We start from the raw sequence: 25,780 nt of genomic DNA on the forward strand, positions 1-25,780 counted from the left end.
ACCGATTCCCAGTTGCAAAGTCGGTGCTATGATGTAATGCCAGATCCTCTCCGTTTGCTCTGATTTTTTCATCAAACAAGAAATACGAAGTGATCAACACCCACCACAAAATTTGAAATAATCCACGGTATGACATAATTTCTGTCAGTAATAAGGTTAACTGTACCTTCTTAGTGAGAGATCACCTCAGTTTTAATCCTGAATTTTCACGTCAAATATAATTCTATTTCAGCAAAGCCATAAAAGTTTGATAAAATACAATAAACATATAGGTAAAAGAAAAGTGCAACACATTATTACATTGTAAATGAGGAAGTTGTCACAATTTCAAGTTACAATCAACATTGGAACCCACAAACTGTTAAAAATAACAGAACATTCAAAAATTGATAACACCAATACCAGTGCATCACTATCCTAAAATCAATATAAAAAACAATCATTTTATGACAGTTCTTCTCTTTGCCCACATCCACCCTAAAATGTTCTGGCCACTCACAGTTTTCGATATTAAAAGAGTGTAATCTGCAAATATAAATATAGGGATCTTGGTGTTGGATATAACAGGGACATCCACTGGGCAGTCAAAAAGTTAGTCGCCCAATCCATTTAGATACAAAGTGAAGAGAGTGGGAACTAGTACACACCCTTGCAGAATACCTTTCAGCACTGGGATCTTGTCGATCAGTTGGCCCTGTTACCCCCATCTGACACAGGAGAAGGTATCCTCATGTAGCTTAATCAGTATTGACTGAATATTGTGAGGCATACCCATCGCCTTCAAAACCTGCCACAGCCTCAAGCATGGAACCAGGTCAAAGACAGATTTTAGATTGAGAGAAGCAACAAATAAGTTGCCCTTGCTGATCAGATCAATCTTCCAAAACAATTAGGATAAACCTAAATTCCTGCTCTATCGTAGAGGTTTTGGTTCTGAATCCCACTTGAAGAGGGCTTATAATATCTCAATCTGATATCCACATTTGATTTCATACCAGAACAAAATGAGAATAGACTTTTTGAACTCAACAATAAGACTGATGAACCTATAATTCATATATACTGGTATAACTTTGGCGCCCTGCCAAGATTCTGGAATAGATGTATATATATCCTGGTATAACTTCGCCCTTCAAACTACTGGTATAACTTAAGTCCCGAGCCAAAATGCTGGAATAGATGCTTCCCAGAGCAATCATATTTGATAGAGCTACTATATAGCCAGCCCAGTCATTAGCATTATGAGCAAACAAATAACGAGGAATGGCAACTGGGCCTGGACCCTTTTCCTCGCAAATGTAGACAGTGAGTCTAGAACTTCCTCTCTAGTGAATGGGGGAAGAGGTAACATTCTGGAGGCTACTATACAACAGAGTAACTTTGGTGACAGGGACTACCTTCTCATAGTACAGGGCAGCAAAATGATTAACCTATTCTGTGGGTGGAACATGGTTTTGCGGTTCTTCCCCCCCCAAGGGATGTGTACCACTGGCAACCAAGTGAAGTGCGAACATCCCCAGGATGAACATGCTTCCGCTAACTCCTGCTATCCATTATTGTCACACTTCTTCTTTGCATTCAATATGCTAAGTTTGTTTTACTTTCTGATGGCTGCAATCATAGATGGCTTTTTCAACTTGATCACCCTAGCAAGAGCGCGCCTCAGGTGCCCACACTCCCTGTTAGATCATCCATTGTCTTTTATTTGGGGGGCTTCTTCTTAAATCATAAAATAAGCTGCAATCCTCACAAAATAATTTTTTGCAACACACTAAAGTCTAGGTGGTCTCCTTCCTTTTCCATACTTTTTGCAATGGTACTCCGAGTTGCCTGAACATCTTTGTTGATGTTTGAAGAGTTTACTGGCTTTCCATAACCTGATGCCATTTGAGGCGACATCTATCAGATATATGTACAACATTGTGAGTACTAGATGGCCTAGCTGGGTCAATTGTATACTTATCAAACAAAGCTAGCAGCCTAAGACATAGAGGGTCATAGTCTCTCTCCACTCTTTCCTACTACCTGTACTACCATGTCACTCACTCTGGAGCAAAATCTTAAGTCGATGATCAATTGGGATTTTGGACAAATGGTTGTTAAAGTGTATGCTCCCTTGGTATTAGAATTTAGTACGACCATTAGTAGCCCGACCCCCAATTCAATGGAGAGCGCTATCAACTGAAGGATGGCTTGGGTCCATCTTTTGATTGACTGAGGCTCCAGCTGGGGGATAGCCCAAGATTCTTCCTCCTCAGCAGTGTTTTCAATATCATCCATGACTAAGGGCTCAAATGAAGAATTAAGTCCCCTGCAATGATCATATATAATCTTGAACAAGACTTAGCCAGATGAGCCTCCGGGGCTTGAATTGTCACCGAAGTGTGTCTACTCTTAACCACATGTGCATATATGTTGAGGATCATCACACTATGGTCCCTCGCCCTACTTACTTCAATGCCTAGTATGTCAGTACAATCAATTGTTAATCAGAAAAACTTACAATTTGGGAAGGAATTCACCCATATTGGTAGACCACCCATAGGTCTTACAAACTTATTAGGCTTAGCTGAAAAATCGAAAAGACAAGTTGTGAGAAGTTGGCCAGGAATATGCTGTCCACTAATTAAAGTGGGCACCTTGCACCAGTTCAAACAATCTTTATGGTGATTTAAGAGGTCAAAGATGACTTTAGAAAGCTTTCCAAGTAGTAGCTGTGGAGAGCAGCCTTCAGTCTTAGTCTTGAAGGAATGTTAAGCAGCTTATTTTACCAGAATGCAATCTTATAGTATTGGTTAAAGGAAAGGAGAACCACACAGTAGTTATAGAAATATGTATTTATTAATATAACACTATCTAGTATGACACATTATCTCCTACATGGAGATAATCACAAAGCACACACTACTTAAGCACAGAAATGACAGTAAATAGCACTAATACACAGTAGGCCCCAGTGGGGGACCAAACCATATACTAAGTGAGTGGTATAAGAACCACAACTCGAGTCAAGAGAGTGTTGAGGGGACGTAGAATCGCTGGGACCCCAAGGAACCACCCGAGGTGAGTAGATAGGGACCCCACTGAGGACGGGTGCAGTGTGGGAACACGACCGCGTGCTCTGCACAATTCTACAGGAAAGTCGCGGTTGAAGTTTGAGTTTGAGGACCCTTCCCAATGGACTTCGAAGAAACCCAGTGGAAGACAGAAGGTTGGAGAGCCACCCCACCCGTAGATACCGAGATAACCAAGTTACCTATCCCAGGGAAGCGGGGTGCATAGGTCTGAAGTGGTGTTGGAAACCGCAGTCGAACCCAATGGAGGACTTGGAAGAAGAGCTGCTGCTGAAAGGAAGAAAAGTGTCAGTTGGAATCCAAAGGTGGACTCTTGTCGAGAAGTATCTGAAAGCAGAGGGGACAGAGTCTGGGTCACTTGTGAGTGACCAGGGCCTTGGTAGACGAATGCTCACCAATGTTGCGTGCTTCAGGTGAGTGGATGGAGACCTTGACTCTGTAGCTACGGGGACCAGGAGACGTCAAGGGCAACCAGGAGCTGGATACGAGCTGTCCCATGAAGGATGTAGAGTGCTGAGGGGTCGGTGTCTGGTAGGATCACCAACAAGCCTTGGCAACGGCAACCCACGCAGAAGGTCAAGGATGGGTACGGCTCAGACCAGCAAGATCCAGGAGACTCACCACAGCAAGAGGAGTCCTAGCAGGCCTGGAGCAACTAGGGGACCCCAAGAAAAGCAAAGTTGACCCTCAAGTGGACCCACAGGCCGGAGGCGCAGGAGTCGCAAGAGGACCTTGAGCGTTTCACCAAACAGCAACCCACAGAGCTTTCGGTGTGAGGAGGTCAAAGCTCTTGGTAGGAAATAGTGCCAGAGGTTGGGGCTACTCGGAGACCAATGTACTTGTTAAAGGAATGCCAACAAGTACATTCACTTGCAAATGAACACAGTGCACAGGGGTTCGGGTATTGCAGCCCCCATGAGAGATACTAGCCTCAAAATTGGTGAGAGGGCAGCTTGGGCCTCAAGGGATATAGAAACCCACCTCCTGTGTTGATGGACTCTTCAGAGTACCTAGGAGCTTGGGATCAGCTGACTGGTCAGCAGGGATCAGGTGCCTGTGAATGCAGGGGAGTGACTCCTTCACTCCAAGGTAGATGTTTTTGGTTGTCCTTGATGCTCCACAGGTCCTGCATGTATCCTGTATGGTGCACGGGCACAGACGATGCAGCAGACTTAGTGGGAGACAAAGTCGTCCCAAACGAAGTCCAGCGAAGTCCAGAGTGTCCAGACGGTAAAAGTTCAGTGGCTTTTGGTTCAGAATTTTGTCCATGTTGAATCAAAGGTCCTATAGCCAGGTAAGCTCTTATGTACCCATGGAAGAGGGTTGGCAAGATTCAGGGGACCCTCCCAGGGATGGTCTGGACAGTGGGGAGGTTACTCCCATGTCCTTTGTCCAGTGTTGTGCCAGAGCGGGAGCCAACAACACCCAGGACTTGTTTGGACTGGACTATACACAGGAACACCAAATGTGCCCCTCATGCAGACATTCGGTCACTGGCAAGCGCACCCACCCAGCCCTAATACACTAAATCGTGTCTGGGAGGTAGTCACACCTCCCTGTGACAGGATGCCTATTGTTCTGCCTTCCTCTGCTCGAGCTTGGCTCAGCAGCAGGAGGGCAGAAATGTGTCTCTGGTCAGCAGCAACCATTTTGTGCTGTCCAGGACTAAAAGGCGGACACCGGGAACACCAGGGACCCCACGAAGCTCGCTTCTGAGGGGTGGAATCATACCTCTCACACCGGTTACCAGTGTGGGGGTATGATTCCAACACGTTTGATACCAAACACAATAAGGGTTAGTTTCAGCCATTTTAGAGTTGGTCATCACGCAGTTGCGTAATGCCCCTCTATATATCATATATGGCTGCTTCACTGACAACCCGGGAGAATGGACTCCGTAGGCTGCAGTGGTATCCTGCTAATGCAGTGGCACCCTCTCACTTAGAACCAAGCACCCTGCCTTCAGGATTGTAAAGGCCTGCTATAGTGGTTTTAAGTGCAGTGACCCTTAGATATAGTAAACCTATGTCTGAAGTAAGTGGTGCATGCACCGACTTACACAGGCTGCAGTGGCAGACCTGTAGTTCCATTTTGCATGGCCTCTCATGAGTGGCATAATACATGCTTATTGGGAGGCCTCTGGGGTACCTATGCCCTGGGCACATGGGTACCATATACTAGGGACTGACCAGGGTACACCAGTATCCAATCTGGAGTGTACCGAAGTAAACATCACCGTTTAGGGAGAAAGCAGATAGACGGGGGTCCTGATTAGCAGGATCCCAGTCAGACTCCTCGAAAAACAGCTTAGCACCAGGCAAAAAGTGGGGGTACACATGCAGAAGGATCCTATCTTCCTTCACCAGTACCCTACTTTATGTAGAGATTCTATTGACCATGTTTCTGGGAAGTGGCATATGTCATGCTGGTCGACAAATTCACCCCATGGTGGCTGCATCATCCTGTCTTTGAGGCCAGCCACATGACCAGAAACCACAAAGATCAATGGTAAATCATGATTTTTAATGGATCACTTTGGGAGGGGACAAACTGCCTTCGGATTCAGTTAGTGTGCTATTTGAGACTTCAAGAACTGGAGAATCCTTACCAGTGCACAATAACCAAGGTATGACAACATTGTAAATTTGGGAGTGGGTAGATAAGTCATGAGTATTCAAGCTGACCCGGTTTGATGTTATCTGGGCTTGAAAAACCATCAAACTGACTATCCAAACTAAACATGGGTGAGCAGGGGCCCAAAAGTGTATCATGATGCTTGAGAGCCTCTGAACAGGTCGACTGTAGGTGAAAGATTCAGCACTTCTTGGGGTAGCCCTATATTATTAATACTTGCTGGGGGACTTCAGACAGGGGGGAAACTAGGGGGAGTCCAAGAGTGTCGTACAAAGCCCCCACTAATCTGAATTGTAGCCAGGTCACACTTCCCCATCTTTTGTCAATTGTTATCTGCCAAGCTTGATAGAACCTGAAATCTATTCCCATGTGGCAGCTGAGCTGTGTGTTGGTAGTGGCTGTGTGGTTGTATTTCATTGAGTCTCCTGGGTTTTGGGGCTAAACGTTTGTAAAAACAATATCCCAATGGAACAACATTTATATGCCCAGGCTGAGCTAGATCTATGTTTGACTTTTCACTTTACTAAACAGTTTGATTCTGTGCACACTCTCATTTACTGTCGAACACACAGCACATCCACCCTCAATTGCCAAACTCCCTAGAGCCCGTCCTTTACCCTGGCCAGACCCAGCTGCTCTAAACATTTCTTGCTCAGGTGGCTTCATGGCACTTCATTCACAGCAGGGACTTTGATGGTATAGCGCTAAAATGGATGCTAAATACTACGAGTCCAACGTTAGAATTTATTATTTATCTATTGAGTTTTGTATAGCATGAACTATACCCGAAGGCATCAGAACGCTTCACAGAGTTATCACAGCAGCAATTACACGAGTTACATAAAGGGCAAATCAAAGTACATAGTAACCGTATAAAAAGTAGCATACGATAGACAGCAGGATATGTGAATGATATAGCAGCAATTACACAAAGTACATAAAAAGAGTAAGTAGAAGTACATAGTAACCGTATAAAAAAGAAGTATATACCAGACAGTAGGATTTGCAAATTATATAGTTCTGAGGTAGTTACGATTGGGTGTTGCGAAGATGGTGAGAATAGAGAAACAGTTTTTGTCAAGGGCAATGGTACTGACATTTCAATGGAGGTTGTGGGGTAGGAGCATTAGGCCAATCTGGTCATTTAGTGGGGAGGGTTTAGGTATTTATTAATAAGAAGAAGTTTGTTTCTTCTTGAAGTGAGGGAATGAGTGATTGTCACGTAAATCCTGAGGCAATGAGTTCCAGATTCTGAGAGCGTTCCCAGCGAAGGAGCAGGTGTACTATTTTTCTTTCTTGAATTATGGCGGACTCAGGAGTAGACTCTTGGAGCTTCAAAGAGGTCTCTTTTGGCTGGCTTTTGAGAGATTGTTTGCAAGGTAAACAGTTTTTTTCATGTAGAGCGATTTGAGTGTTATTCAAGCACTTTTGAATATACATCTTGACGAGATTGGTAGCCTGTTGAGGTACTGAGAGTGGGAGTGATGTGGTCGAAGCGGCTCTTTCCCAGCAGGAGGGTAGATTTCAAAGGGACTAAGTGTGTATTTGAGGCGCCCGTGATCATTGCGTTACCATAGTTCAGTTTGGAGAGGACGAAGACTTGCAACACTGTCTTTAGGTCTTCGATGGGGATGAAAGGTTTTTTATTTTTTTAAGGTGTTTTAACGTGTAGAAGGCAAGTTTAGCTGAGGCATTAATATACTCTTTCATAGTCAGGTTTTTGTCTAGGGTCATTCTCAGAGATTTTACAGAGTTAAAGATGGTTAATTTTCAGTTTAATGCAGTGAGGCCGTCAAGCCAGATATCAACAGGGAAGGACTTTTTTTTTTGGTTGGATGAATAGGAGTTTGGTTTTGCAAGGATTAAGCTTATGATGGCTTTTGGACAGCCAGGGTTGAACCATGGAGGGAGTGCTGTTCAAATGTTTTTAGCTGATGACATTTTTATGTAGATTTGAGTGTCATATGATAGGCAATTCTGGCTTGTTTCAGGATCATTGCAAGGGGTTTGATATAGTGGTTGAATATGGCAGGAGACCCTTGCGGACCTCCTTGTAATTCTGGTGTTACTTTTGAGATGGAGTGGTTTAATTTGATTAACTATGAGCATTCATTCAGGAAGGAAGCAAACCACTGAAGGACAGCGTCATTGATACCTTCAGGTAGTGTGAGGATGTTAAGGAGGATGTCATGGTTGACAGTGTCAAAGGCCGCTGAGAGGTCCAGGAGGACTTGGAGGCAGGTCTGGCCTTCGTCCAGAGATCTGTGTAGGTCATCTACAATGTTCAGTATTGCAGTCTCTGTGCTGCAGCCTTTCCTAAACCCTGATTGGAAAATACAACCTGCACAACACCTTCCAAAGTGGTTTTTGAAATAAGCCGGCACACAGTTTTTCATGATTTGGCCAGGAGGGGGAGGTTGGTTGGGAGAATTACTGTGCTGCATGAAAAGGGACACCTGGATGACCTTATTATAGTTCCTCATGACTTGAAGACACATCCTTTGCAGGCGTGATGTACTGAGAGTGGTTGGCAGTGCCTTGGGCTTCTCAGTTGCATATCAAAATGTTGCTTTAAGGGCCATGCTGTAAGGACTCTTTTCAGTGCCCGTGCTGGACGAGAGCCAGTTGCTTTAGTACGTACTCTAGCACATGCCTGGCAGACTTCAAAGCACTCACACATTCTTTTTATTTTTTGTGGCTCTATAAACTACAAAAATGGGCCAACTTTGATATAAAGTTATAAATGCGTAGTAACTTTGCAAAAATGCATAATAAAAGGTGTTTTAAAGATAATAAATACAAACATAACAGAAAAAAGTACCTGGCAGACACTACCAAGGGTTAATGCACTTTGCTAATGTCAGGCTAAGGTGAGGATACACACATACATGCCCCGCCCCACAGAATCAGCGATTTACACATACATACACACACACACCATCCCCCCCCAATGACCTATCCACCTCCACTTACTGGCTCAGTGAGGAATTATAATGTGGTGATGGCTGGTCACAGCAGGTCACCGTCATGCTCTAAGCAGTGGAGGCCAGGCAGGCAGGTGCCAGTGCCTACAGTTCTGCTTGGCCTACCGTGCTTGCTCTCTGCAATGCTGCCACTGCCATGCTCACTCCGCTGAGCAATTAGAGTGGTAGCAATTTTTATACATTGTCAGTGCAGAGCAGCACATGCGCACTGAGGTTTTGGTGAGCCCAGGCCACAAGCATGTAAAGGCAGTATTAAAGACCGCTTCAACTGGTTTCAGTTCAGTGCAAACTGATACAGTGTGCTATGTACTCTTAAATTGCTCCACGACATTCTAAAGTTTGTACAGAACTTTGCCAGCCTGCTCCCTCCCAGCACAGCCATCAGCTGCCCTCCATAACAATTTACCAGTGGAATTAGAAAATGATGATGCGCCTTGGTGAAAGGCAGGTATGCACTGCTGACATTAATATTGTGATGCAGTCATCATTTCTGAGTCTGGGTGGGTCAGCCATACTAGGCAGACATCAAAAGGAGAACAGATACATTCATTTTTAATAATTACTGGACCCAATGCCCAGGGACGGAAAATTCAGTAGACATGGCCCTGTGAAATAAGTTCTGATACTGAGCACTGGAAGCCACTGACACAAATTAAGCACTGGTTTGGACCCAGGTGCTACTTTATTCTCAGTCATATTAACAATAGCAGGGGTAACATTTTCCCAATATTCATTATGGGAGGGGAGGATTAAGTAAGATGTAGGAAGTCCTTCTCCTCTGCAGCATTATGGGCGCAGCACAAGTCAGTCTGAAGGTCTCTTTGCATGAAGCCGTAAGGTGTGTGCTAAATTCAGTGAAGACATTTTTAATGAATGAGACACAGACTGCTACAGGGTTAGAGGGTTCAATGACGGAATATCGAGGCACAAAATATCGATACACAAAAATATTCAAAAATAAATCTTGTGAATAAAAATATGGCCTTTGGATACTTATCTAACAAAACAACAATTATAAAGAGCAAAAATATCGCTGTAAACAATATAGTTTTTACTAAAATTGAATACAAAAATATTAGTTACAAAAATATCATTTCCTTTAAACAAACATATAAATTGTCGAAAATATCGCATCACACAATGACAACAGCAATATTGCTAAAATAAGTACATTTTTAATTACTCATCATAAAAATAATGACATTATACATTAAAGAAAACATAAACCAAACAATAAACAACATATACACATATTTTAACAATATAACTCAATATATAACTTCAATAAAATAAATGTGTATAATCACTACATTTACACCACAATTTATATATATATACATATGTTTATACATATATTAAACCAGTCCTTAGTGCTGCATCACTCAACAATAATCCACAGGTCTCCTCTGCCATTCAATAGTTTAATCAGGATATATATGAATATCCATACATGTTTCGGAGACATCAGTCTCCTTGCTCATGGGTCAGGAAGGAGACACTATGCTTGTCACTTATTCCTTTCACTGATTTGCAATTCACAGAGAGAGACTACACAGTCTCATGATACATTATAGAAGGTCTGCAACCATGGGCACCATTTCCACATAAGAGTGATCAAAGCCATAACATAATGTAAAGAATGCAAGCTGCCAATTGCGTTTCGATTAGAAAATAAATGCCGTACCATTTTGAGTGACATCTCACAATAAATACTATAAATGCAAATTAAACATTAATCAATCTTGTGATATGAAGGAATGGCAACTCCTAGTTCATGCTGACATGTCCGGTGGCATCTACCTACTGCACTTGCTCATAATTTCATGAAACCTAATGCCCATAGCCTGAACTATTTAGATATTCACATAAGGCATTATTTTTACCCAAAAGCTTTTAATCCCTCATGTCCTTTGTGTTTAAAACTGGACGTCAATCTGACCTCTCATGGACATAGTGTATGAAACTTAACATGCTAGGCAAAGGAGTCTCAGAAGCTACGAGGAGCTACGGAATGCCGCCCCAGTGGGTGTGCAACAACTTCCAATTTTCCAACGCAACATTTGGTATGCAGTTATAACTAAAGAATTACCCTTTTGTCTTGTTTGGAGGGATCTAATTGCGGGTTTAAGACACATTTAAAATCCCCTTTAATAATCAAAGGCATATGCGCAAATCTGGTAAACATGACAGTGAGATGGGCCAAGAAGGCTTGCTGTGCTACATTCAGCGCATACATACGGGCTAATAAAAGGGGCCTGCCATCTAACTGTCACTCCACCAGAACATTTCGCCCTTCAGGGTCTATTTCCATGGCCATGCATTGAAAGGGAAATGCAGGCCTAACCCATATAAAGCCTGAATAAGTAGTGCTGCAACATTGACCACACCAACGCTCCTGGACACGCGCGTCTTCCCCTCCTGCATTACAGGTATCTTGGAGAAAGGCTATCTGGGCTTCACGCCTTCCAATATATTTTTGTACTGTGTGAAACTTGTTTGCTGTCCCCATACTTTGGACATTCCACGTTAAGATATGCAGCCTGGCCATAGCACAATGTGTAGGCAAGGGAGGGGAGACACCCACCAGTGGAGGGAGGGGCCCCTCATAATTCTGGTGGGTGGTAGCAGGTGAGACAGGCAATACACAGGGCTGAGCAAATGCATATTATGTGACCTTGTCAATAAGTAAACTAGAACCACTAACTCCCAACCCAGGGAGGTCAAGAAAACTCCAACTGTCTAAACAATCAACAAACCGACCCACAGGTGGGATTATCCCAGTGGCATATTTTAATGCAAAACTACGCCTAAGGAGAGGGTTTGGGGGGCGGTTGGCAAACCGTCACCAGATACAGTAAATCCCAAATTCAGTTCGCCATCAAGGTGGGTCACTGACCCATTGCGGTTTAGTGATAGTCAGGAATATAAGAATCTGCTCACCCAGTCCCAGGCATCGGCTGTCTCAGTGAAGAAATAGTTGGTGGTGTTCCCCATTACCTTCAATTTTACTGGGGAGAGTATCGAGTAAGTCAGTCCTGCCTGCCTCAAGCTTTTCTTTACTCCCAGGAAGGAAGCCCTACGTCACTAGATGGCCAGAGTGTAATCTGGGAATAGGAATATACACACATTGTCATAGAGTATTCGATCCATGGTCCTACTGCTCCTGGACTGGCCTTTTTATCCCTGTATTTCTTAAGACTGGCCACCACTGGCCTGGGAGCAGCTCATGGTGGCAGTCGCGGCGCCGGCACTCGATGGGGATGCTCCACAAGGCCCAGATCTCTGTACTGGGGTGAATGTATGACATTGTTTTGCACTCTGTCTATCAATTGTTATTTTTGCATTTGTCACCCTGAGTGGGACGGGTATGCCCAGATGTGTGTCCCATGCTCTCCATGCCACTGGAGTCAAGATATCCTGGTTGATAAGGGCTGAAAGCCCGAAACCGGTCCTAGGATGCTTGTTTCCAGTCCAGGGAGGACCTGGCTTGGCAGTTCGGGCTGGACTGTTCCCATGGGGCACAGGGTCAAGACTGATTTGCATATGGCTGGGTTCAAACTGGAATGGCATGGGTAGCAAAAAACGATGGATTTAGGCCCAGATCTGCGTACTAGGGTGAATGTATGACATTGTTCTGCATTCTGTCCATCAATTGTTCTTTTTGCATTTGCCACAAGGTATTGAGCTTATAGTTTCATCATGGGCACCCCTGTTTGTGCCAACCATGTTTCACAAAATAGCACTGGGTTGGACCCTTCCTCCCCTTTGGGGATGCTCACAAAATTGCAAATGAGAGAATACCCTCCGATGCTAGCGCTGGCGCTATATGTGCACCAGCACTATCTGTAGTACAGAAGGGGCTGCACACTTGACTGCTGCCCCTTCTGTAATACAAAAGTGCCCTGGCGCAAACATACGTTGCTCCCCCGGGGCACTTTGTATAATATGGCCCCTGGAATACTTTGTTTTTTGAAGTAAAATCCATGACATGGGTACACGTGGCAACTGTGGGTGCATAAGGTGGAAGCATATTTCACCGAATTTCAATTTAAATTGTGTTGCATTCGATTTATCAGAGTCTTGTCAAGAAAATGTCCATAAATGATAAAGGAAAAATGTAGTGTATGACATGCAAAATGTATAACATAAATGGAAATTATATTTTCAGAATACAGCATAAAAATTATTGCATGACACAGCTTTTATGTTTGCGAATGTATGGAGGAAGGTGAAATGAAACAGGTATTTTGGATATGAAGTAAGCTGGTGAGGCATTGTTTTCCTGACCTGTCATGTGGGCCTGTTTTTCCAGAAACCTGGGGCAATAATCCCATCTTCTCTCTTCAATCTGCAATCATCTTTCAGCTGCAGACCAGTATTCAAAACCTGTATAGAACATGTATCTAATTGGGTACACATTCATGGCAACTAGTTAGTTGTACTTCCAGGTTATAGGGCACAGAGTAATGGAAGGGGAGTTCACAGAAACGGTTTGGGGCAAAATTGACCTTGCTTGAGGGTATTGCATGCATTCCTGAGGCTGTAGGGTACAGACCCACACAATGGCATGTGGAAGGATGGAGTCTAGGATACCCTTGGAAATTTTATGAGAACCTTTTACTTAGGGGTTGCTCTTCCTGGACACTACTATTTGATAGTTAGTAGGGAAGAAGTCTGCCTGGAGATTCTATTGTTAATGGTGAGGATGTTTCAAGGCACGGCCTCCCTTTTTGTATGTCCTCATTACTATGTCATAAAAGTGGATGGATGATCATAACTACACTACAGCCAAAGAAGACATCAAAAAAGGAACACCTCAAACCAGTGCCAGGACCTTAGGTAGTACATCCATGTCCTGTCTGGAAAATGAGTATAATGATTGTGTCCACATAACGTTTATGCAGTTTCCAGTTCCTCTTGACCATGAAAGAATATTTTGCAGGGTACTCACAGAGGTACTTTAATGCAGGGCTGGTATCTGCATGTCAGCCAGTTTCGCAGAGGTGTGTGTATATCACCCAAAGTCTTTAAAACTAGCTGGAGAAGCTGTGGTTCTGCCTAGCACCAAGAAGGCTGTATGACTGCTCAGGGAGGGAAGGAGAGAGCCTAGGCCTAGCCATACTGGAGGAGAGGCTGTCCAGGAGCAGAAGACCTGCTATGTTCCCAGCTGTGGAGTGTCCAAAAGAGGCCGAATGACACTGGAAGCCAAGCCTCTACTTTCTGAAGTTGTGTGATGTCAACCGTTTCTCTCTGCGATTAATGTGTGAAATCACATCAAGAAACTACAAGACAGCCAACAGTGTGCTATCCAGCACTCTTGCAGCATGCCTGAGGTGCTTGTCCAGGTGCTGCTGAATTTGTGGTACATCCTATGAGAGCCATCATCGCTGCTGTAGTGGTACATGGAGTCTGATACTGCTAAAGCCATATATTCACCAACCCGGGTTATCATGCTGCTCATTTGAGTGGCCTTATGGAGGTGTGAGTCCGGGGGCGTGGCAAAGACCACCAACAAGATGGCTGCATCTTAGTAAGGCTCAGGATCCAGCGGTCTCGGATATGCTGCTCGCCACTGCGTTATACTAACGCTGGTGTCCCCACTACATACTGGGAGTGTTGTGGCTCGAGGAGACGTGGGGGCAATGCCCTCACGCACCGCTGTTACCTAAAGCTGAGCGGAATCAGGAGTGTTGCGGTGCCCCCGACATTGCCTCGGAGGCCCTGCTGCAACAGGCCGTGACCGCTCGATCTGGTTGGTTGCCGACACGCCCCTCCCTCCTCCATGTGTGGGCTACGGAGTGGTTGGCTCCTTCAGACTTGGCCCGCGGCCCTGCTCCTGATCCCAGAGCTGTGAGGCAGTGGGCTGCTGCAAGTCCAGAGTATGGGCAAAATGCAGCCTGAGTGGCTGTCTGAGTGCTGCAGGCTGCGCCTCCCCCTAGCGGCTGCCTGTAGTGCGTGGCTGGAGCCCTGCAAATGCCCTTATACAACGCTCATGGGAGGCTGCTGCGGGTGAAGAATGTTGAATCCAGTCTGTGAGCTTTGACCTTATTTAACCAACCCGAACTCCTGGCACATGTGGAGCTGTGCAAAAGGGAGGTGCTGCGCTCACCCGTCTACTTGGCATCCCCCCCAGAGACAGTAGCCTAAATCTGCTCCATAGAAGGGGGTGCTTGAGATATAGACCATCTTCTGGACACCGGACGGTATGGGGCTACGAAGAGGCAGGGAATGTTGAGTACATTGCCCCCCACTGGCCTGTACTCCCCACTGTTTGCATATTGATCCTCTGGTCTTATGTGAGCAGATTCTGGGAGCTGATATGCCGCACTGCCTGCTTACACCCAAAATTGGGGAGCTGAAGATAGGATCCCTGCCTACTGACACACTACGTGACAGAAGTTGTGATCCACGGACATCTCTACGCATATAGACACAACGCTGGGGGCCCCACATGTGACACTTCATGCAACCCTTCTTATGATCAAGAGAAAAGGGAGCTAGAAGACGTAGTCATCCATTCTTCTTCCTAAGCATGTATCACGAATCAAAAGGGAATGGATCACTTGTAACTAGAAGTAGGGGTTCTTAAAACATTGTTTGAACCTTTAACACCTGAATAGGCATTATGAGAACCCTCAATCACGTATTTAAGGTGGTATGGGCGGTTTATCTTGGTTCTCCGCCTTCTGAATACGTGTCAGCATTATCATTGGGTCTCTTGTGTACAATGCTTCCTCCACCTGGAGGGAACCACTACTTCTCAGTAGTGATCAGTAATATTTGTGCAAAATAGTGATAGTGACGTTAAAAGTGTCTTTCCCACACTGCCCTCAAAAAACAATATTTATTCTGTTAGGTGCGTAGGAAGACTATTAAAAAATAAAGATAGTGGTGCAATAGGTTAGATAATGTAACCAAAGCACATTTTGTGTCCATATCAATAAAATGTCGACATGTTTCTGCCCTTCTAGTGCCCCAGGAGGGGGTCGTCGGGCATTCTTCAGGACCTAGTGGTTGTGAGAGCCGGTGATGCCCAGTTCTAAGATTAGGTTTACAACTGTCTTCATAAATATGAGAGCTAGCAGTATCTCAAGGTTTTTGTTACCTACAAAAAAATTGAGTGAAGTTAAAAGAGACAAACAATGATACGAGCAGCATACTCGGTGCTTGTAAAGCAGATACTATTGAAAAAATGGCAATTCTTTATGATACTGTAATGCAACGTATAAAATGGCAAATCTCTGTTAAACTCAGAAAAAACGGCCCTGAGAGTGGATATCTATTGGTGTCAATCATTAGTACATAGATCGGGACGCAGGGCGGGTTATTTGAGTATGGTTCCCTTTGTCTAAACCCTGGTTTTTCACGGTAAAAATCATTATTCAAATGGGTTGGGTTCACAAAGAGCATAACGATAGATCGCCAAAACATGATTCTCTGATTAAAACTGTTAATCATTGTGAGCGATATTATACGTTTACAATTGATAAACCCATAGGTAGTAAATGCATTCAAATGAAGGAAACAAGGGAAAAGGCGGGTTACCTTGGAGCGCTTCCGTATTTCGGCTTCTGCCTTGCCACCGTAAGCGTCTCGCCTATTTTGTAGAGAAACGGGGAAAGGCAGGAAAGGCAGGGGAGGGAAGCAAGGAAGGGGAAGGAAGGGGAGGAGGTTGGGAAGTTAAGAATACCGTTAGGTAGTTGTTTCCAACGAGGCTGGTTGTCGTCGTGAGGATTCTTCTTCCGTACCTCCTTTGCGGACTGAGCACGACTTGTGCTGACGCTGGCTTGCAGGGCTCGTACTGGACGAGATCCCGTGTTTGGCCGATTTTTACTCTGTGGGTAAAAACTGAGGGAGGACTATAAAAACTGTTTGTGAGAAGTATTTTACTGAATAAAGTGTGGCTCACAGATATTGTTATCAGTTGGAAAAGGTGGAGCCACTTTAGATTGTATGATCATAAGATGTTTTGTATAGACCAGTGATTGATTTATAAAAAACTACTATTTGACGTTAGAGAGGCCTGTGTGGCTGGTATATATATATATATATATATATATATATATATATAGTTTCATAAGAAAGATGGAGCGAGTCGAGAAAGCCAACTCCTAGCGTATAAATCAGTACATACTAGTCAAGTTCCAGGTACGTGGGTGGTAACATGTAGAATATTTTACTTGAAATTAAGCCAAGGTATATTATCGTTCAAGCCCTTAGTATCTGTACTAAGACGATGTACCCACCTCTGTTCTCTTTCAAAAAGGATTTTTTCAGCATTGTTCTTGGTTCCTACTAATGTTTTGATTATGATCCATTTCAAATCATCCACAGAGTGTTTTTGTTCAATGTAATGTCGACTCATTTTTGTAGTCTCACGTTTACATTTCACATTGCTTCTGTGCTCGCAGATTCTCACTTTGACTTTCCTGCATGACATGCCGATGTACCTTAGATTGCACGGACATGTGATCATGTAGATAACAAAGGATGTGTTACAATTGGTATGCTGTTTTATAGTCCACTTAAGGTTTGGTGTTAGTTGGACAGTCTTAGTTGGTGTTGTGAGGTGACATACTGAACACTGTCCACACGGATAGTGACCTGTGACTGGTTGTAAGTCCCACAAGGTATTCATCAATTTTGGCGGGGCAGAAGGTCGTGTGTGCACCAAAATGTCTTTTATATTTCTGGTACTTTTATTGGCAAATCTGGGTTTTTGCCATTTCAAATTGCCTGAGATCAAAATTCGCCAGTGTTTGTTAATTATTTTCTTGACAGCATTGCTTGCTGTACTGTAGGTTGTGACACAGGTAGGTGTATTATCAGTGGGGTCCCTCTGCGTTGTTTCTGGTAGACATTCCCTTGGCTGGTTCCTTGCCCTTTTCTTACATTTAGATATTATTGTTGTTGGATAGTCTCTTTTCAGAAGTTTGGAGCTAAGGTCGTTTGCTTGTTTTTTATATTCTGCTAGATCGCTACAGTTACGTTTCAGCCGTAGGAACTGGCTGTATGGTAGGTTTTCTTTTAGCGGGCGGGGATGAAAGCTGTTAAATGACAGTAGGCTATTTCTGGCAGTTGATTTGAAGAAAGTTCGTGTCTTAATAGTGTCTTCTTCGATATAAATAGTGAGATCAAGAAAGTCTAGCTGTGTGTTGTTAGCTGTGTAGGTGAATCTCAAACATTCATCTTGTTCATTCATCCATTGATGAAAGTTACTTAGACTTTTCTGGTCACCTTCCCAGATCACCATGATGTCGTCAATATATCGTTTCCAGAAGCGGATGTTAGTGTGATATGGGTTTCTTGCATTTTGTATGTACATTTTTTCAAAAGCGCTTACGTAGAGTCCCGCTACGCTCGTCGCAAATGTACTGCCCATAGAAGTTCCGTGTCGCTGTTGGTACAGTTTCCCTTCATATTCGAAGTAGTTCTCGGTGAGAGCCAAGGTGCAGCATTGTAGCATGAAGTGCCGTGGGGTTTGATATGTTCAGTTTTGGTCAAAAAGTATTGTCTCTAGAGTTTCAAGGGTTTTCTGTTGGGGTAGGCTGGTGTATAAACTTTCTACATCAAAACCTGCCAGGAGCATTGTGTCAGAGGAGAAATTTTCATTTTGCAAAAAGTTCAGTAGGTCGCGAGTGTCCTTCAAGTAGGTTGGTGTTTGTTGAACCAGTGGTTTTAAGAAATGGTCCGCAAATTGTGAAAGTGGCTCTAGAACTGATCCTATACCTGACACGATTGGGCGACCTGGAGGTGGTCTCCTCTCCTTGTGTATTTTGGGGAGGGAGTAGAAGTATGGTATTCTTGGCGAGGTCGTTCTCAGAAAGTCTGCTTCGTTATGCGATATCCACCTGTTGATTTCAGCTTCAACCATGATCTTAATTGTTTGCTGCAGTCTTGCTGTAGGATCAGTAGTAATCACGGTATAGAATTTCTCATCAGATAGCAGGTCTAGGCATTGATGATTATAGCCTTCTTTACTTATTAGAACGATTCCTCCTCCCTTGGCTGCTGGCTTTATTATCATGTCTTTATTGTTTTTCAATGTTTCCAAAGCTTGTCTTTCTGCTTTAGTTAGATTCATAAATGTTTTTTTTGATTGTGTAAGTTCACCGATTTCTTTCATTATGGCTTGTTCAAAAGCTTGGAGTTCAATGGGGACTTGATGACTCAGTGGGCAAAAGCTGGATTTGAGGCGCAACGGTGTGTCACCTTCCTTTTGCTCAGTATCTTTATTAGAGAAAAAGGCTTTGAGTTTTAGCTTTCTACAGAATTCGGCGACTTCACATTTTGTTTTGAAAACATCTAGATTCGGGGTTGGTACATATCCGAGTCCTTTGTTGAGCACTCTTTGAGCTTCTGTGAGGATTATGTCGGTTAGGTTAATTACTAGCGAGTCGTGCTCGTTCCGGGTTTGTCCTTGGTCATGTTGGACATGCTCCTGGTTTGGACTTGTCTTTCTTGGTCTGTCCAAGTGACACCTTTTCTTCGTCCCCTCTGGTTCGTCTGGTCACGTCCTAAAAAAGGCGGTTGCTGCATGTATGGTCCCATATAGTGTCCCATTGATGGAGGCCCTGTAGTGTACGGATTCATCCATCCTTGAAAGTTTGGTGTGTATGGTTGAAAGGGGATTGGTTGTTGATTCCAGTATTGAGGAGTACGCCAAATATTTGGTCTCCGCTGTTGTTGGCGTCTATAGGTGCCTCGGTTCCTTCTTGGTTGCCTTGTGTCTGCATTATTCCAAACAGAACTATCAGTTGAAGTTACACTATTATCGGTATCAGACTGAGAATCCGGTATTTCATAGTCTTCTTTGCTATATGGGTGCATTTTTTCCATGGAGAAGCGTTTTAGGTCTTTACCCAGTTTCTGTATTTTGTTGTTAGTAATATATTCCTTGGTCTCATTCATGTCTTTGTTTATTTCCTCAAGTCTTTTTTTGTAGACTGATATTTGTACCATGTTCTTGATTTTGGTTTCATATAGTTGGATCTTAATAGTTAAAGCTTCTGTCAATCTCGTGGCTGTTTTTATTATTAAGACTATAGTCTCTCGTGCATTTCCACGATATCGCGGACCAGTCTTTGCGGTATGCCAGATCTTTAAGAAAAATTCGTGGTGCAATATGTACCCAGAGACCCCTAGGGGCTGCATTGGCTCGCAAATATTCAGTCATTATAACGCCATGAATGGCCGTCCTAACTTGCTCCTTCTCCAATTCAGAAAGTTCTTCCCAGTCTGTGTTTTGTTCTAGTGTTTGTGTGAGATCGCTATTATGAAGTAGTGATGGTAAGGAAAGAATTGCATTTATTTCATCTGCTGAATAACTCAAACCCAAATTTTCAGCCATGGTTGGTTGAGTAAGTTCTAGGTATTGTATAAAATCCTAGTAAGCGATGGTCTTGGTTCCTTTTGTAAAGGAGAAAGTTTACTTAATATTCCCAGAATGGGAGAGAATAGTAAGTAGAGGCTCCCACAGCTGTGCGCTGCGAAATATCTTATGAGCAAGAGAAAAGGGAGCTAGAAGAAGTAGTCATCCATTCTTCTTCCTAAGCATGTATCACAAATCAAAAGGGAATGGATCACTTGTAACTAGAAGTAGGGGTTCTTAAAACATTGTTTGAACCTTTAACACCTGAATAGGCATTATGAAAACCCTCAATCACGTATTTAAGGTGGTATGGGCGGTTTATCTTGGTTCTCCCCCTTCTGAATACATGTCAGCATTATCATTGGGTCTCTTGTGTACAATGCTTCCTCCACCTGGAGGGAACCACTACTTCTCAGTAGTGATCAGTAATATTTGTGCAAAATAGTGATAGTGACGTTAAAAGTGTCTTTCCCACACTGCCCTCAAAAAACAATATTTATTCTGTTAGGTGCGTAGGTAGACTATTAAAAAATAAAGATAGTGGTGCAATAGGTTAGATAATGTAACCAAAGCACATTTTGTGTCCAGATGAATAAAAGGTCGACATGTTTCTGCCCTTCTAGTGCCCCAGGAGGGCATTAGAAGGGCACCAACCTTGCTAGATTTTGGAGATTCCCCCGTAATAGGGGGACCCACCCTGGGTGGTAAATCCCCGCGCGTCCAGAAACTCCACGATGTTGACTAAAGCCTGTACAACAATTGTGGGGCAGGCCTAGCTGGGGGGGAGGAATGAAGATGCTGAGTGCACACCCTCCCCCTCTAACCACGGTATTCGCTTACTGAAGACATGACATGAGTCGTTCTGACGGCGCTGGTCACCGCAGCTACCAGTCAGATTCAGAAGAGCCCTCTGGACAAGGTGGTGCCGCAGCCCCCCCATATGACATCTCAGCCGTGATGGTCAAACTCAAGGCGAGCTTCAGATCCATGGATGCATGCTTCGATACACTAATTGGCCACATGGACAGTCTGTGCGAGCAGATGAACAGTGAGCAGATGAACATGAGGATTGATGGCGCTGAAGAAAAGATCTCCAGCTTGGAGGATAACTCTGTGACAACGCAGAAGCGCATAGATAAAATGGAGCGCCTTTTAAAACAAATGGCAATCAAGAACGAGGACCTGGATGCCAGATCTCATAGGAATAACATTCGTATCTCGGGAATTGTAGAACATAACGACATGGGGCGTCCTGAGAACTTTGTTGAACAATTGCTACTGGCCTTCTTTGACCGCCCTAGTTTCTCCAATACTTCTGCAGTCCAACCTGCACACTGCTCATTTGGCCCCCGACCTCCGGAAGGTGCTTCACCACGATTTCTGATAGCATGTCTGCTCAATTATAGGGACAGAGACACAGCTCTGCGGTTGGCACAGGAAAAGGGTCCTCTTCAATACCAAGGTTCGAATATCCCCATGTTCCCTGATTTCACCCCAATAGTACAGGAAGCTCGGCGGAAATACCCCTTTAGATGCCAAGGCCTACTATAAAACTATCCATGCTGGATCTCCATAGAATGACCATGCGCCCCCGGATGCTAATGGGACACGGGGACACAGGAGCCCGCCCACCACATCTCGAAATGAGAATGGGGAGTGGTTGGCTACTGGGTCTGATGTTTGATTCTCTTGCCTCCTTGTATATACATCAGCAAATGACTCATATTGAATATCTCCTCGCTTGGGTATCCGAATTCATTGGGGCAAGCACCTCATTCCAGCTTTGACTCTTTACTTTGTAGGGACTGCCGGAGACTGAGTTGCTCCCATGCCCCCATGGTGAACACCATTTTAGATTGTTGTGGTTTATGTTTTTCTTTCTTTGAGGGACTAAATGGGATTCACAGGATAATGTTGGATCTAGTGTGGGTGGGGAGAGGTACTCTTCTGTGGGACTCTTTTACTAGAGTTGAAATGTTTTTTGATGTTGCACATCGTATATTAGCATTCACCACCTACTGTTGTATGGCACAAAGCCCTCGGTCCGATGTATGATCACTTCATACTAACTCCACAACATGGTCCCGTCCATCGACCTAGGTGTAGTTACATGGAATCTACGCGGTATTAACAATGCCCGCAATGAGAAACAGGTACCAACTTATCTTAATAGATATTCCGATAACATTGGTTTTCTTCAGGAGACCTATTTCTCCCGATGTGCTGACCATATGTTTGCTAGGAACTGGGGCACACATCGATATTTCTCATGTTACAGTTCCTACTCGCGTGGTACCTGTATCTTAATTCATAAAACTGTACCTTTTCTTTATCACTCCAACCACTTGGACATAGCAGGCCGATATCTGCTAGTACATTGAACGCTGGGAGACAAAAGTACATTATTAGTCAATATATATGCCCTTAACACTGACGACCCTGATTTTTTTTAAACTTCTTTTCCCAACAGGACAGATTTGTGGTGTACCATTTTATTATTGGTGGGGATCTTAATTTACCACTTTGTTTGGACCACGATTCCGCTAGCACGCTTCCATTTGACAAACCTAGGGCCCGAGACTTATATGCTGCATGATGCATGGCGTACCCATCACCCTACGCTATCCAGATACATCTTTTGTTCAGCACCCCATTCGGTCTGGACTCGATTAGGCTATTGGCTATTGTCGGCCACATCTCACTAGTGGATATCCGAGGTAACAGTGCTCCCTAGAACACTCTCAGATCACAATCCAGTATTATTGAAACTTCAGATTACATATGGAAGTGGCCTCGAGTTCAGCTTGTGTTTCAACAGCAATTCTCCCTGGGACCAAGTTTTCTGTAGTCAGATTCATAGGTCCATTCTTTAATATTTTTAGCACAATGCAGGAACTATGCCCTCACAGGCGACCTTGTGGGAGGCTTTTAAGGTCTTCAGCAGAGGGATGTGTATATCCAAGCAGGTGGGTATTCTTAGAGATATACGCACACAATTAAGCTGGATTAAAACAAAACTGCAGGAGATGGAGCATAGAGAGGAGACTGATCGAGCGCCTGGACTGACTCGATGGGCAGAACTACTGGCTGAATATCACGAGTTGGCAGAAGGGGAAACCGCATATATCAGATTAAACACTCCCAAGCTCGTCGCTATTGTGAGGGCAAGAGACCCGGCCGCACCCTTGCTTGCATTCTACGCCCCAACAGATCGGTTAATTATGTCGCAGAACTCCGAGCGATGAATGTAGGGGCCATTACGAGCACAGACCGTATCATGGCCACGCTCTGTACTTACTATCAAAAATTGTACTCTTCTCAGGTAACTAACTAATGACCCTGAGACACTATCAGCGTACCTAGCGGATGCTGCCATGGTATGGCTTGAGGATGGTCAGAGACAATTCCTCACTGAGCCACTCACCCTAGAGGAGGTGACCCAAGCTATTGGCACTCTAATGGCTCAAAAGCACCTGGGCTCGACTGACTAACAGGGGGGCATTTTATAAAGTGTATAAGCAACAACTTGCACCAAGATTGTTGGCATTATGCAACGAGGCCATGCAGGTTGGCACTTTACCCCCCACGTCCCGAGAGGCAGTCCTCACCTTGCTGCTGAAACCCGGTAAAGATCCTGGTAATTGTGTGTCACATCGCCCACTATCTCTGTTAAAGTTATATAATAAAATTTTGGCCAAGGTGCTAGCAACTCGATTAGCCTTGCTAATGGAGCAGCTCATCTCCTCGGCACAGTATGGGTTTGGTCCACACCAGTCCACCTCCTTGAATCTCCGTACTGCTTTTGCCGTGCTTAATAAAATGTCTCCCGCCATGCCTGCTGTAGTGGCATTTCTCGATGCAGAGAAGGCCTTCGACTCCCTCGAGTGGCCTTTTCTCTGGGCTGTGTTAGGCAAACTGGGCTTTACCCCCAGTTCATATCGCTAATTATGCTACTATATTCCAATATGACAACCCGCATTAGAGTGAACGGTGCTATATAAGATGCGTTCCTGATTCTGCGTTGTTTTCGGCAAGGGTGCTCATTACACCCTCTTTTATTTATAATGGCAATGGATCCTCTGGTCCAGGTGATGCAGGAGCGCCACTTGCATCGCGGGTTCCAACTCACCCATGGGCCTTTACTAATATCACTGTATGCAGACGACATTTTACTGTTCATCTGCAACCCCCACCCTCAATCTCCGCCTTCTTAAGCAGGAGATAGTCAGATTCAGTGTCTTCTCAGGCCTCTGTATAAATTGGGCCAAGTCAGAGCTGTCCCTGTTAACGGACACGACAGCTCCTCCCCCGGCTGAGCTCCCCTTTAAATGGGCACCTGATGGAACCAAATACTAGGGCATCCACATCCATAGAGCAGGTAGTACAACGAAATTACGGGCCAGCTCTGTCAGATCTCAATGCACAGGTGGAGCATTGGATAAAACTACCTTTGTCAATAGCTGGGCGAATTGCAATTATAAAAATGGTTGTCCTGCCTCGCTTTCTATAGCTCTTCACTAACATCCGACCCTTGACCTAGTTGGTAGGTCGCTCCCCCACCACACAGCTCCGCCTGTGTGTCTTGACCCTGCCCCAGCTGCCGCTGCGGTAGAAACTGAGGCCCTCCTTCACCCGCAGGCTACCACCTGTGCCTCATCCCTGATGGCCAGTGGTAGGCCTTAGGTTTGTATCTCTGTTGCTGTCTGTCTGTCTTCCCTGTACTGCCCATACTGTCTTCTGGTGTCTGTGCCCGCTTTGCCTTCTGTTCCCCCTCGCTGCCCCTGATTTGTGCCAGTTTTGCTTGGCTTCTGTCCCCCTCGTTGCCCCTTCATTCTCTGACCTCTTGCCTTCTGTTCCCCTCGCTGCCCCCGATTTGTGCCCGTTTTGCCTTCTGTTCCCCCTCGCTGCCCCCGATTTGTGCCAGTTTTGCTTTCTGTTCCCCCTCGCTGCCCCTGACTTGTGCCCATTTTGCTTGCCTTCTGTCCCCCTCGTTGCCCCTTCATTTCTGTGCCCTCTTGCCTTCTGTTCCCCCGATCACCACCGCTACGATGCCAGCACACGCCACGCTCTCAACCCCAGACAGACCCACACCTGCTTCAAGGCCACCCAAAACGCACACACGGTCCCTTCACCTGCCTGAACTGCAGCTACACCAGCCTCAGAGCTGCAGAACAACCTGCCAAGAAAGACCTCAACCACCTCCGATGCATCCTACTGAACACCCGCCCTGCACGCAGATATGCTGTCGATCTCTGGGACCTGCTCGACACATCATCCCCAGACGTCGCCTTCCTGACAGAGACCTGGATGAACGACTCCTCTGCACCCAACATCGCCATAGCCATCCCAGACGGCTACAAGATCACCTGCAGAGACCGCACCAACGGAGTCGGAGGAGGAATCGCCATTGTCCACAAGAACAGCATCAGGGTCTCGACCAGCACCGACGACACTGTCAGCACCGCCGAACACATGCATTTCCAGATCCACACAGACCCCAACTCCACCCTCAGAGGCACCCTCATCTACAGACCCCCCCGGCCCCCCTACCCCAGTTCAGCAACTCCATTGCCGACTTCATCAGGACGCATGCCCTGACCTCCACCGACTACATCCTCCTCGGAGACCTGAACTTTCACCTTGAGAACAACGACAGCACCTCGACAACCCTGATCGATAACCTCGCCAACCTCGGACTGAGGCAACTCGTCACAACG

Source organism: Triturus cristatus, chromosome 1_1 (genome assembly GCF_964204655.1).
Source record: "Triturus cristatus chromosome 1_1, aTriCri1.1, whole genome shotgun sequence".
Lineage (NCBI taxonomy): Eukaryota > Metazoa > Chordata > Amphibia > Caudata > Salamandridae > Triturus > Triturus cristatus.